Below are 14,603 nucleotides of genomic sequence, written 5' to 3' on the forward strand. Positions count from 1 at the left end.
ATCTTGCTGCCTGTCTTAGAATACTGGGTTACTGATGTGGATGTTTAAAAAAAAAGGAAAAGGAAACAACTTATAAAAAGTGGTTTTTGATTAACTAAGACTTACTAATAAGGACAGATAATTCACAGGTCAATAAACCAAAAACCAGTAGCAGTGTAGAGTGAAAAAGTAACATTAGCTATACATTCTGTCCAAATATTCTGGAGATTTGACCGAATTCATGGAAGATGTCTCTATGGATGTCTTGGGAGGGACTGAAATGCATGCTTTCGTGATCATAATTTTATTGGAGATTTTCTGTACCTTTTTATTGTTCTATTTGGTTTGTGTGTGTGTGTGTGTGTGTATTTTACTACCTTCAAAAAAAAAGTTGAAGTGAGCTATAGGTGTAATTTAGTTTTTTTTCTCTGTGGATTTGAGCACTCAGTCATCTGAGACAAACTGTTTAGAAATCTAATCTTTCTTTTGATTTCAAGTGTAAATTCTCAAACATCTCAGGTGCTTGGATACTACGTACACTAGTACTGAAACTGTACTAATTTTGTCACATCTGCTTGTCTTTTGAATTCCCCTTTTTGGAAATTAACTCAAAAAAAAAAAAAAAAAAAAACTATGAAAACCAAACAAAAAAGTGTTGATGACCAAGAAGACACATAAGAACCCATTCGATGTTCCTTTCTTCCATATCCCATTTTCCTAGCAGTTGTGCTAAGCACTTGAACCCTCCCCAGAGATCTTCCTCTATTTGATTTCACTAAACAAGCAACAGCCTTTTGCAGGCCTTTTTCTTTTACCTGGTCTTCTTCTTCTTTCTGTGATTGAGACTCTGAAGCCTCTGAAGTTTGAAACAGAGCCAAATATTATTTATTATTTTTGTAGCCTTGTAGGCATTCAAAAGATATTTGACTTTAAATTGGTTTCAATAAAATAGTTGGCTGAAGTTACAAATGAGCATTTTGGCTGCAGTTTTGTTAAATACCAGTTTGAGGCTGAATTTTGGTAAAGCTGCCCCGAATAGATTTATCTTTGTCAATGGATTTGTTTGTTTATGAAGTGCATACTTTCTGGATTTTTGTGGGAAGGAAAGGTCAGACAGAAGAGCATGAGGATTAGAAGTGATTACGAATAGAGAAAGGGATTCATGGAGAATGGTGTCTAGAGATAAGGCGTTACAAGCAGGGAGTTTGAGTCATGCTGTGGATGTCCAGCCCAAGGCCAGGGCTGGAACTGCCATTGAGCTGAGCTTCCCACTGCTGTGCTTCCTACATTCTGAATGGTGCAGGCATTCTTAAACAGGTAGTCACAATTAACAACAGCATACTTGTAAATATTATTGATACAAAGGGTGGCCCCCATAAAATAGGCTTTAGCCTTCTCCAGTTTAAGCATTTACAAAGCTATAAAAAAGAAGTCAGCTCCACTTAAGGAGATATGTTACATTCTCCAAAACTGGGAGCGAAGCAGATGACTAAATAACTTCTTCAAGAAAAGCCATCAGTAGGCTGGATAATAATGAGTAATCAGAAATAAATTATTTTCCATAAGAAGAGTCATGGGATTGCCTATGAATAATTGGGCTGTAGCTCGTAAAATTTGGCTATGTTACCTCCCTTTCTTACAAAAAAGAGTGTTTTGAAGATTCTTTTTCTGGAGACCAGAGACATAGAAATAATTAAGTTTAATTATTTCTTAATATGAACCATTGATCTGACTCAGTGGGTTTATACTTATAATGGCTGAATCAATTAATATCTACCTTCTTTGGTAGAGTACACCCAAAATAACAGAAACAAGTGGATTAGTCTTGGAAATTTTTAGGAGAGACTATTTAGAATCCATACCTGAGGGTTCTTGCAAGAGAGAAGAAAGTTCAGTCTGTAAAATGAAACTGAAAGAAAAAAAAAGAGAAGAAAATTCAGTCTGTAAACTTAAGTTCGGTCTGAAAACTGTCCCAGTTTTCTATGAGAATACTTGGTTTGGGAGGATGGAGAAGATGCTAAAGGCAACAAACAGAAGAGCAGATGATGATTGGGTGCTTGAAGCTGGTAAACACTTCAGTCTTGCTAGTAAAATGTTGGACAAGTTTGCAAAAAAGTTAACTTACCCACTGTCAACTTTTTGCAGCAAAGGCCAGGTTTGAAATGTCTTCTGAAATTCTCAATGTCCCTGATGGGAACTTAGTGGCTTCTTATTGAGTGCCATGCCACAGTCTGGCAGGATTCACATTCTGCAAGAAGGTAGTTATTTAGAAGCAAATGCATCCCCATAGTCAGTTTAAATGGCTAGTAACCCAGCAAAAGAACCTGACTCCCTATAGAAATATGTTTTCTAATTTAAAAAAGAATCTCAAAATTGATCTAATGAGATTGCGTTAGAGGTTCACATAAGACTATTTATGGAAAGTATGCAAAGTGCCTGATAATATCTAATATGGAAGCATACTGCTATGAATAATATAACAAACTACTATTAATGAGTGATTTCCATGTGTGTAATCTTGCACTAAGAATTTTAAGATTATGTTACTGGACCTTTACAATAAGAAAAGTTCTTAAATTGAAATGACTGAATATCTCATCACAGTATCTTTACATGGAGATAAGGTAAGATGGAGCTCATTTTCTAGAAACACAAGTTACAGAGATATACTGAAAAATGCAGAAACTAGGAGCCATAGCTATAACTGCTAACCCTTTGTGAAGGCGAACCGTGGAAGCAGACCTGGGCCTTGTGAGGCATTGGCAAGTCTGGTTGGAGATCATGCTGTGAAGAAAAATGAAAAGAAACGCTTTCTACATCATTTGGGAGGTGTTAAGGGAAGTTCAGGACCTATTAGAGAAAACAGAGGCCCTGTCTAGGCAGGAAAGTCCATTTGGGAGTGAAAAACTTAAGGGAAGAATATCTAATGCCTGAGGCCTGGGATTCCAAAACAGTCTCTCAGGAGGAGGGTGGGAGAGTTAATTCCATAGGGTAAGAGATTGGGGCTGAAGGGGAGAATGAATATTCAGGCCCTTCTGATTGTGGGCTTGAATGTGTTTGGGGAGGGGATGTAAATATTTTTATACACATTTTTAAGCTTATTGAGGTAAATATACTTAGAAATGCAGAAATCATATGTGTGCAGTTAGATGAATTATCACAAAGTGAACACACCCTTGTAACCACGACCCAGTTCAAGAAAGAGAATATTATCATCTTTATAAATATTTAGCCCTCATAGTCTTCAAATGCTTAGTTTCTTAAATAAATCTGAGCCCTCTCAACATAGATATCTGAAATCAGATGTAAGCAGTTAAGACACTTTATGCATCAAGTGAGAAAAGAGGGCTCGTTCTAAAAAATGAGTTGGAGAAAATTTGAAATAAAAAACCCATAAAAATGAGATATTATAAGGCATAATTAAAAACTTAAATAAGAGATAATTTAATGTACCTCTCAGATTTATTAGGATTGAAAACTGAGGTTCAAAGAGGAATGCTCACTTAAAAAGGGATGTGTTGGTTAAAGTCTTCAAAAGTATACTGCTCTTGGTAATATTCCAAGCACATTGTGTGCTTAGCAGATATTTGTTGATTATGATAATGATGATAAGTTACCCTTTTATATAATTCATGGCGACCCTCCTAAAGCAATAACTTGTGCAAACAAATATGACTTTAAATTCTTTTGAAGCTCCTGGTTGGAGCCTCAGGAGAGATTATTCTGTGTATTAGTGATGATGTGTTTTATGCATCAATTGAAATTATTTTACACTTTACGTCCATTCTTCCTAACAACCAAACACAGAGATAGAAGGAAGGAAAGAAAATAACAGGTAATGATGAAAAATAGAAACAGAGGGGAAGACAAATGCTGAGGTAAAAACACCAAAAACAAAAAGGTCCTTTTGTATTTTCCTCTGCTTCAATAAATCAGTATTACAATCCAGTAAAACAATTACTCATCTTATTAGATCAGATTTTGGTATGTGCATTTTTTTTTTTTTGGTAACAGTCATTTGTCCACTTAAAAAGGTTGTCCATAACAGCCACTGTTGTGGGCAATAAAGGAAAAGCCCAGAAACGGAAAGTTATCTATTCTTTGTGGATTGTAATATCTTTAATGGATTCTTCATTTTCAACTTTGCCAAAGATAAAATTGAATTTTGATGTGTAAATTTGATGATGCATATGAACATGGTGCATTTATCTGTTTATAAGGGCTAAACTATGCCTGATCTTAAAAATCCTCCTTCCTCATGACTCCTGTGGTGATACAAATGTATTAATGTTTTTTACTTTTAAATCACCAACATTACGAAAGGATGAAGCATCTTTTATAAATACTAACTTGTGAATTTAATGGTTTTCTTTGTCCTCAGCAATAGAAAGCCATGATTTTAGCACTTAGCTATTGGGAAAAAAGTATAAATAGATGTATAATTCATAAGAACCTTCCAGATGTCCATGGTAGCCAGTGTGCTATGGTTTAGCAGCTATGATTTGAATCATCTGTTCATTTTTCTATGACAGATTCAACAATTCTTTCAAGTACCTTTTATAAAAATATAGGCCACTCAAATAAATTGTTTAGGAATAACTGTCATATGGTGTAAAGGAAATTAAAGTATAATTTCAAGTTTGCCATTAACTAACTATAAGACCTTGGGCTACTTCATCTCTGAGCCTTAGAGTCAGAAAATAGTTAAAATCAGGGGCTTTGGGGTCAATTAGACCTGGTTCAAGGCCTTTGTTAAATCACTAGAAGCTTCAGTTTTTCTTATCTGTGAAATAAGATCACTGACTTATGAATTTCATGCACTTTAAGGTTATTGCAAGGACTAAATGGGGCTGTGTAAAATGCCTAGCACTCAGACAGTACACGAAGAATAACTTAGCTGAAGTGGTCACTATTTTCCTTTCAATATCTGAATGTTATGAATCTGTGAATGATGGAGTTTCTTAAGTATCTGTTAAGATTGTTTCCAGTTAGGAATTTCAGGTCTTTGTCGGGGAGCACTTGGTAACCAAGCTTTTTATTCTACATAGGTCCTTGGGCACTGATGGATTTTAGCTACCTGTTTATTGCAAACTCCAACATCCTTGAAAGGTAAGAGGAAACCTGTCACCTGGTCATACAAGGAAAGACCATGTGGACTTGTGTGGAGCAGTCCTTCCAAAGAAGCTGTGCGTCAGAAGAAGGGTCAGTGTTCTTGGGATTACTAGGGCTGGGAACATGGCTGGGCCAGGGTGATCAAAGACAGAAACCAATGTACTTAGGAGGGACCTACGGAAGTGATATTCCTCTTATCAGCATCCTCTTTCTTACAGTTTCCATATCCATGGGTGCAGTTTTGGGTGGCACCAAATTACAGCTAGAGGCCTATACAGTTCTCCCCAAGCATAATAACAACACTACATTTTTTAACAAGTTCTTTATAATTGACGAGTGTTTTCTCAGCTATAGGACATAAATAAGAAACAGAACACCTTGTTTGTTTTATAGATTAGGAAATTCAATACACAGAGGCTTAATTTAGGCAGGTGAATCTGATATTTAAAGCCCAGGTTTCCTGATTTCATAGTTCTAGGCTTGTTCCTTCATAGTATTTGTCTCAGATGTTGGGTTTTTTAATTCAGTTAATTCCTTTCCTTCTCATTTATGCCTTTTTGGGTTTCAGTATTTTTTTATTCATAAAACAAGACTGTAAAAAATAGCCTTGCTAGTTTTGTGAGAGAAGGAAATTAGAAAATTGTGTATAGAGTGGTTCATGTAGTAGCAGCTGTGAGTTGTTTCCAGCAGTTACACTCCCTCCAGCCCTCACGCTACCTGGGAGGACACTAAATCCTAGCATTGCTTTTTGTTGTTCCCTCCAATGGAATCCCATGTTTTGAAAGATTCTGTATATTGGATGATACCCATTGGTTAATAATTCTTTTATTATCAGAGGCATTTAAGATTACCATTTGGAGCTTCTGCCCAGAAACTACATCAAGACTGAACAGATTTAATGACACTTAGATGTTTATCTTCATCTAAGAAAATTTACTTCCTTCAGGCCATTTAAAGTGTCTAAAACATCTTGTTGATCTCTAGTACTGTGTTTGCAGTACATAGTTGGACATAGTTGGGCTCTTGCTTTTCAATGAATGAGCCAAACCTCATTATTATAATCTGAGTAAGTCTTACTTTGTGTGTGATCTAATTCAATTATTGAATGCTACAATTTTTTCCATCACATCATGAGAAACTGGGGTGGTCCAGGATAATCAAACTGAACTAAGAATGAGACTGCAGATGACTTTTTAACATGCTACTAGAAGTTATTGGATAATAGGCACACCAAAGTTTTAAATCCTATATTCTAGTTTGTAAGAATCAAATCATGTAGTTTATTCATTGCCATTAAAAGCTAAGTTCAACTTTTGATTTTTTTTTTTGCTCTTTGGCTGTGCAATTTTGATAGGTTCAAAAGGAAAAATATTTTAGTTACTGAAATTTGCTAATTTATAGCCAAATTTAACTGTTTCAACAGCAAAGATGTTGAAAAAGACAAATTTATATAAAGTCATCACTTGTTTTGCCAAGATATGTTACATAGAGAAAAAGTCTTAGGTCTTTCAAATATTATTGGGCTAGGCTAAAATAACTTCATTGTGAGAGCATTTTCCTTCTCTGTGTGAAGTCTAAGTGCATATTTTATGCTCTTAGGAATAACTTTCCAAAGCTGTGTGAAGAATGTAGCAATAAAATCTAATAAGAATTATGGCTCATGACTTGAATGATGTCAGTACCCTTTTAATCCTCCCAAACATGAAAACGTTTTCTCCTCTTAAATAAGATTTCTTAACTCTTTATTTCAGAGGAAATAAGTAGAGCTCTGTAATACCATTGGCAAGATAAGAGTTAAAGGAAGATGTTTCTTTTCATTATTAATGCTTGTTCATTAATATCATAACTTTAGAAAATAAATGAATTCTAAATGTTTTTATAATTACATATTATTTCATCTGCCTTTTGCATATATTATTTAACAGTGGAAGAGCCATTGGGTTCAGTACTCCAGTTACATATTCAGTACTCCTTTGTTTTCTTTAAGCTGGTGGTAACAAATTTGAGTATGAATCAGTATCACCTACAGAGCTTGTTAAGAACATATTGCATTTGAAATTTCTGATTCAGGAAGCCTGGTGTGGGTGCAAGAAATTAAATTTATAACAGTCCCCAGGGGATACTGTTGACTCTAGTTCAGGGGTCGCATGTTTATAACAACTGCTTTTAAATCGTGTTACAAGCAATCATCTTAGTTTAGATTTGACCGTTTTAAGACATGTAGTTCCCTTGGTTCAGATGAAGCCTAAATTCAATAAGTTAGCTACCATTTAGTTACTTGGCTAGACTTATCCCAAGCCAAAAAACTGCATGCGGAAAAGCACAGTTAATGAAACAGTTTGATGCTGGAAGCTGTCAGACTGCAGAATCTTTACAGGTAAGTGTGTGATTCTTCAGTGACATCACATTTGCCTGCAGAGATTTTCCAGTCTGCCACTCTGACATTGTATTTAACATGGAAAGAGAATTGTCTTCATTTTACAGTTGGTATTTCTGGCCCTTCTATATTTTAAAACTGTATTTATTCAAGATTAAAATATAATGCAAAGTAGGTGTTATAGCTGGAATTGTAAAAAGAAAGTAAATGGCAATGTATACTCTAATTCTGTCACTTATTATCATAGATAATAAAAGAAAACGGAGAAACTGAAGCCATGCAAACCACCAACAGTCACATTTGTGACTGGGTTATAGTCACAATGAAAGCAAACTCATATCCTTACATTTCAAGCAATTTCATTGTATGTGAGACTTTGCAGTTGGTTTCTCCATGTCTTTCTTAATTTACAATTATACCTAAGTGATCAAAAGAAAGGAGTAGATGAGGAAGTGTGCTGCTGTTCCTCATCACTTTTCAACCTAGCAATTGTTTTATGATGAATAATATCACTTGCTGTTAATTTTTACAGTGCTGCAATAATGAATAATATATAATATTTACTTTAGAAGATCAGTCTAGGTCGGGGAGAACATGGCGGACAGATAGCAGCAGCTACGGAGAGAGAGCCTACGTAGAGACCCAGCTTAGAATCCAGGAATGGTGCGGAGTGAGGAATCCTAAGCAAGAGGAGATATACCCTGCTGACCCAAGAACGAACTGGGCTGAGAGAAACCAACTGGGAATGCAATCCTGGTGCTATAACAGGAACAGATAAAGCCTCAGCATGGAAGCTGGAGCCCAAGCCATTGGAAACTGCGGTTTGGGTTTCCCGCCGCCTCTGCTGCGTCTACATCGGCTCGGCAGGGAGAGAGACCCGTGAAAGCTCTGAGAACAGGAATCGGTGAACTGAGTTGAGAGTGGGACGGGCGGGGAGCTATGCATCGACCTGTGGTGAGTGAGAGAAACTGGGACTCTTCCATGATCTAGGAGGCTCCAACAGAGGACATTCTGGAACCGGGCAGACTTGCTGGAACAGGGCGCTGTAGTGACTTCAGTCACATATCTTCCTCTCAAGCTGGATTGGTGAGCAGTGCCTAGCCTATGTGACACTGCTGGCTGAGACCCAGTAGGCTAGCACAACCCATGTCCCAGCGTCTGGAGGTGCACCCTAGCGGTGAAGCCTTCGGTAGGTTGATCTGGAGGGGTGGGCCCCACATAGGCTGCCCGGTCCATAACTCCCTGGTGCGCTGCGGTGGGCGGGAACACCTAGCCAGTGTGATTCAAACAGACTGTGGCCAACAGGGAAGGAAGCTCAGCCTGCTATATACGCTTGTATATAAGGAACAAAGAATATGGGAAGAGGGAGCAACAAGAAAGGCTCCTCGGCCCCCAATCCTGAAAAACATGCAATAGCAGACACGACACCAATAGACATAAATCGTGATCTCCAGAGCCTCATAGACGAGTTCAGGAATGAAGTTATTAATGACCTGAAGCAAGACATAAGCAGAATAGTTAGAGAAATGCTAAGCACTGCCCAGAAAAAACAGATGGTGGAATGGAAGAACAGAAAAAAAGGGGAGAATTGTTTGATGGAGAAAATAGAGAAGACAAAGAATATGTGAAGCAGGTTCAAAGAGATTACCAGGAAACTAAAAACTCTATTGAAAACTAGCTTAACAGCTTGAAAGAAACTAAGGATAGATTATCTGAACTGGAGGGCAAATTTGTAATATGGGAGCATGAAATGAAAAACTTCTTAAAAATAACAAAGAAACAAACAGCAATAATACAAAGGCTAGAAGATGATAAGAGGATCTATAACTTAAGAATTAAGAACATAAAAGAAGAGGTAGGGACACAAACCAATGAACTACAAAAGCTACTCACAGAAATAATCCAGGAGAATTTTCCTAATTTAGCAAAAGGTAAAGATACTCAGATGTATGAAGCATACAGGACTCCAGCCACCTACAACCCAAACAGAGCTACACCCAGGCATATAATACTCAAAATACCAGAAATCCAATATAAGAACAGAATACTAACAGCCATCAGAGACAAGAAACAGATCACTTACAAGGGAACACCCATCAGAATTACAGCAGACTTCTCGGCACAAACCATCAAATCACGAAGAGCGTGGGGGGAAAAATTCAAGCATTGAAAGATAATAACCTCCAGCCAAGATTGATATATCCTGCACAACTATCCCTGGAAATTGATGGAAAAACAAGGTGCTTCCAGGATAAAGAGGAACTAGGGGAATATGCAACCACCAATTCAACTCTACAGCGAATACTGCAGGATATTCTAAAAAAGAAAAATACTAAGAATCCAGAAATAGTGGCAGAGAGGCCACAATGAATGGAGCAGAAAACAAAATGAAGAAGACAAACTGACAACTAATGACAGAAAAAGATCTCAACAGAAATGAGGCAGAGAAGATTGGATGATAGGAACAGCTATTTCAGAGAAAATGACGTCATAATAGGTAATGCTGATTTAATATCATCTTGTTTTGAAGTCCTATCAAGCTTTTGTTCTTCTGTCTCCATAGGTCTTAACATGTTGTATCTTATTGGATTTTATTATATGTGATAGTATAAACAAAAACTTTTGTAGACAAGGAGATTATACAGAAACCACTTCATTTTCTGTTAGTTGATTCTAAATACCCTGTAATACTGTCATTTTCTTGAATGGTTTTACATTGTTTTGATATATTTGATGCTACAGTATACAAAGTTATACTCAAAGATTTCAAGAAAAGAGACAATATGGTAACTACTCTTATGTTGGGATTATCTTATGGTGAAACACTATTTTGCTTAAATGGTTATGTTTTGATCTGTGCTGTTTTGTTATTATGCCCTCTTTTATCTCAATCTCCATTTTATTATTTACTTTTTTATTTTTATCCTTTTAATTAAGGGAAAAATAAATAAAAAATAGCAGAATATATTATAGTAACCCACTTTGATTTTCTATTAACTTGATTTGAAGCCCTGTATTGCTCTCACCGTCTTGTTTTGACTGATGCTCCTCTATTCTGTTTTGTTTGATAGTACCAGGTTTGAAAGTTTAGGCAACAGCTGTGAAAATAGTGGGATTCATTATGATGCCCATTCTGGTTGACTATTATCTACTCTTGAAGACCTGTAATGTCTCCAATGCTTTAGTTTTGTTGGTTTCATTCTTTACTGTTTTGTTCAATTTTATTATAACTGATGATATAGGCAATTCTACTAGAGATAGCGGGAGGCATTATGGTAACCATTGTTGATCACCTTGTATTATATTTTTACATTATTATGTCCAGCCTTTTGATTTGACTGACTCTGTTCTGTTATGTCACATTTGGTTTTACTCTGTTCCAAAAATGTAATAAGAACTGTGGGAGTAATAAAACCCAAAATGTGTAATAGTCATTGTACAAAAGAGTGGAAAAGAAAGTGCTCTAAACCATATAACTGCATGTATATTTAAGTGTATAAGATAGACAATGATATTACTGAGTTTTGTTGGATCATTGAACAGAACTGTTTGCAGTCTCAGTGTTTGAATGTCCACTTTATATGCTTTAATTTTGTAACTTGAACAAATATTTCTAAGATAACAATATGTAAACCATTAATTAGTGATTTCCTACTGTTTATTTTTTCTGAAATTCTGTATAACATGTACCCTTTTTCTGCTTTTTTTTCTTTTTCTCCTTAAATAAAAAAAAATCAGTCTAGTTTATAAATATCATGATATTATATAATTTTTTTGTTTACCACAGCATTTTGTTTTCTCAGTGTTAACTATAAATTTATCATTTCAATAGAAATTTTGTGTATTTTGTTCCCTGCTGTATCCCAGTGCATAGAATAGTTCCTGCCTCATAGTAGCTTAATAAACATTTACTGTTGAAATGAACATTAATTTACTGAAGATTTTTTTGCAAGCATTTTTTTACCAGTATAAAATTGATACATAGTTATATAAATCTATAGTGATATTTTATTGACATCAGAGTGAAAATAATTAATTTTAAAGAAAATTTAAATGTATATAAAATCAATCTTGACAACAAAGTATTAACCCTATAGTAAAATACATTATAATGGATACATTTTTCATTTGGGATTAGTAATTTTGTTAAAACTCAGTGCTGTGGGGCTGGGAATTTAGCTCAGTGGCATAAGCACCTGCCTTGCAAGTGTGTGGTCATGAGTTCGATCTCTGGTACCAACAAAAAAGAAAAAGACAAAAAACAAAACAAAACTCAGTGATGTTATATTATGCATATAGTTCTATTCCAGGTGAGTGTTTTTAACTCTGAGTTATATTCAAATTTATGTAATGATGAATCATAAAATTAGGTTTGATTATGTTTACACAACACAGTATTTTGACTGTTAATCTGCCCTATACACATCTTTGGAAATCAAGATGACTTTAAAAGCTTCCTTTCAACTGCATTCCAACTTTTCTAAATAAACCATAAATACAAATTTAACATTAAATTTCTCATGAGTCTGCAGAGGATGTAACAGGTGGCCCTGATCTGATCTGAGTAGAGCTAAAATCATGTGTTGAAATAATTGCAACTTAGAAAGATAGAAAACATCTGGGCTTCCAGAGAGACCATTTCCATCGTTTGAAAACGAGAGAGCTATGTTTTCCTGGATTTGCTGGGAACTCCACGATCCCCAGTCTGTCCCTCTAAATTCCAAGCCATGGGACTAATAGACCTCAGTTATGAAGGAACATCAAGGCTTCTTATGCCATTATTGGTTTTCTCTTCTCATAACAAGCTTTTTGTTTTATATGTGCTTGCAGGCCATGGTTAATGTTACTTGTTCTCTTGAAGACAATGGAATCTGTGAATGACGGAATCATAATTGCCACATTCCTGACTGTTCATCCTTTTTTTTGCCTTGTGTGAAGGCACGGTTGGAACAGAGCTTTGAGACAGCCTCATTGTTACAGGAGCCTCTAAAGAGGCTCTAGGGCTTCTGTTAGTTTAAGTACTTAGGTAAAGAAATACCTTTCTAAAACTGCAAATATTTGTTATATAGGCATCATCTGTCATTAATAAACTAATACACATGACTTTGTACCACACTTCCTAGGACAGATTAGAAGTATAAGTGAAAAATCAAACAACACTCATTTTGAATGGTTGGGCCAGTATGTACCCGGTGATTCTCAACTTAGGCTGCACATCAGAAACACCTTGGATTTGTGGAGCAGACTGATACTTCTAAGTCCCCACCAAGGTCTCCTGAAGCTAAACTTCCAAAGGTTGACATGAGAAACCTCTTTTTGAAAAGGAGATAGGGGAAGGGAAAGGGTAAGTGTTGGCATGGGGATGGGAAAAGGAACACCTTACACAGCAGGTTCATGGCAGCACTAATGGAAAGTACCCAGCATGACTGGACACCCACCACCTCGCCTGTGTAAAACCTCCTTCCCCAGCCGACACTTCCTGCCGCAGTAGTATGTTGTGATATCTGAACCTACGCTGACACGTGGTGTATGCTAGAGTTCATTCTTGCATTTTATGTAGGAGTTACGACGGATGTTTAATGATACGCATCCGATACTGTACTACCAGAGTATTTTCACTGCCCCTCCCAGGCCTCCATTTTCAGTCTGTGGGTTTCTCCATTTCCTCTCTTTGCAAGGAGCATCCTGGCCTTTTCTAAATGCCATATTGTTGGCGCATACAGTAGTGTAGATTGGATTTTTTCACATAATAATATATATTTAATTTTTTCCATTTATTTTTTGTGGCTTGGTAGCTTACTATTTTTTAGTGATCAATAGTGTTCTTTTGTCTGGAGATTTATCAGTTTATTTATCCATTCACTTCCTGAAAGACAGCTTAGTTGCTTCCAAGTTTTGGCAATTATTTAAAAAACTGCTATAAAAGTCTGAGAGTGGGTTTTTGTGTGGATGTAATGTTCCAACTGCTTTGTGTGTATGTATGTATAGTTTTATATATATATATATATATATATATAATATGGTTACTCTTGTAAGACTGAAACTTTGATCCAGTGTGGCAGTACATTTTTGCTTTCCTACCAGCAATGAATGAGTTTTTATTGCTCCAGGTTCTTGTCAGTGTGTGGTGTTGTCAGTGGTTTAGATTTTGCTCCTTCTAATAGAAATGTAGTGATATTTCATTGTTTTTTCATCTGTGATTCTTTAATGACATGTGATGTTGAATAATCTTTCATATTGTACCTACCATATCTTCTTTGCTGAAGTGTCCACTTAGGCCTTCTGCCCATTTTAAAACTGTGTTCATTTCCTTATTTTTGAGTTTTAAGGGTTCTTTTTATATTCCATATGGCAGTCCTTTATCAGATGTGCCTTTTACAGATATTTTCTCCTGGTATGTGTTTTGATATCATCTTCTGAAAAGCAGAAATTCTAAATTTTAATGAAGCTTAGCTTATCAATTATTTCTTTCATGGGAAATATTTTTGTGTTTTACCTAAAAAGTATTGCATACTGAAAATCATCTAGGTTTTTCCTATATTATCTTTAGAATTTTGTATTTTATATTTAAGTCTCTGAATCAATTAGAGTAAATTTTTGATAAAAGGTATGAGCTCTGGGCCTAGACCCTACATTTTAAGTGTGGATGTCCATTTTTTTTTTTATAGCAGCATTTCTGGAAAAGGTTGTCTTTTCTCTATTGTATTACTTTTGCTGCTTTGTCAAAGATCAGATGACTACATTTACGTGGCTCTGTATCTGGATATTCTATTCTGTTCTAATCTATTCATGTGTTTATTTTTACCATACTAATTGTCTTGGTTTGTGGAGCTATTTTGTAAGTCTTTGTATTAGAATGGACTATCTTTTGGCATACCCTTACTTTCAACCTATACATGTCTTCATATTTAAGGAGGGTTTCTTGTAGGCAACAAAAAATTGAGTTGTGTTTGATCCAGACTGACAGTCTCAATGATTTTGCTGCCATATAGAGATCATTGATGGTTACACTGAATGTTGTAGCTGGATTAATAGCTGTCATATCTGTTACTGTTGTCTATTTATGGTCATTGTTCTTCATTCCTGTTTCTTGTCTTCCACATTTTTTATTCTATAGTTGAATCAAGAATTTTAT

General features: G+C 35.8%; 1 long non-coding RNA gene across 1 annotated transcript in view; it reads left to right on the top strand.

Annotated features, from left to right (window-relative positions):
• The window catches only part of LOC134471263 (uncharacterized), an 85,649-nt gene extending 74,257 nt beyond the window's left edge, over nt 1–11,392 (top strand). The window contains exons 2-3 of the long non-coding RNA XR_010040556.1: nt 5,028–5,088; nt 8,038–11,392. This is a non-coding gene — a long non-coding RNA (uncharacterized LOC134471263). The remainder of the gene's footprint in view (nt 1–5,027; nt 5,089–8,037) is intronic.
• The last annotated feature ends 3,211 nt before the right edge of the window (nt 11,393–14,603 follow it).

The sequence above is a fragment of the Cavia porcellus genome, unplaced genomic scaffold, assembly GCF_034190915.1.
Source record: "Cavia porcellus strain 051 isolate PalLab524CR breed Dunkin Hartley unplaced genomic scaffold, mCavPor4.1 scaffold_18, whole genome shotgun sequence".
Classification (NCBI taxonomy): domain Eukaryota; kingdom Metazoa; phylum Chordata; class Mammalia; order Rodentia; family Caviidae; genus Cavia; species Cavia porcellus.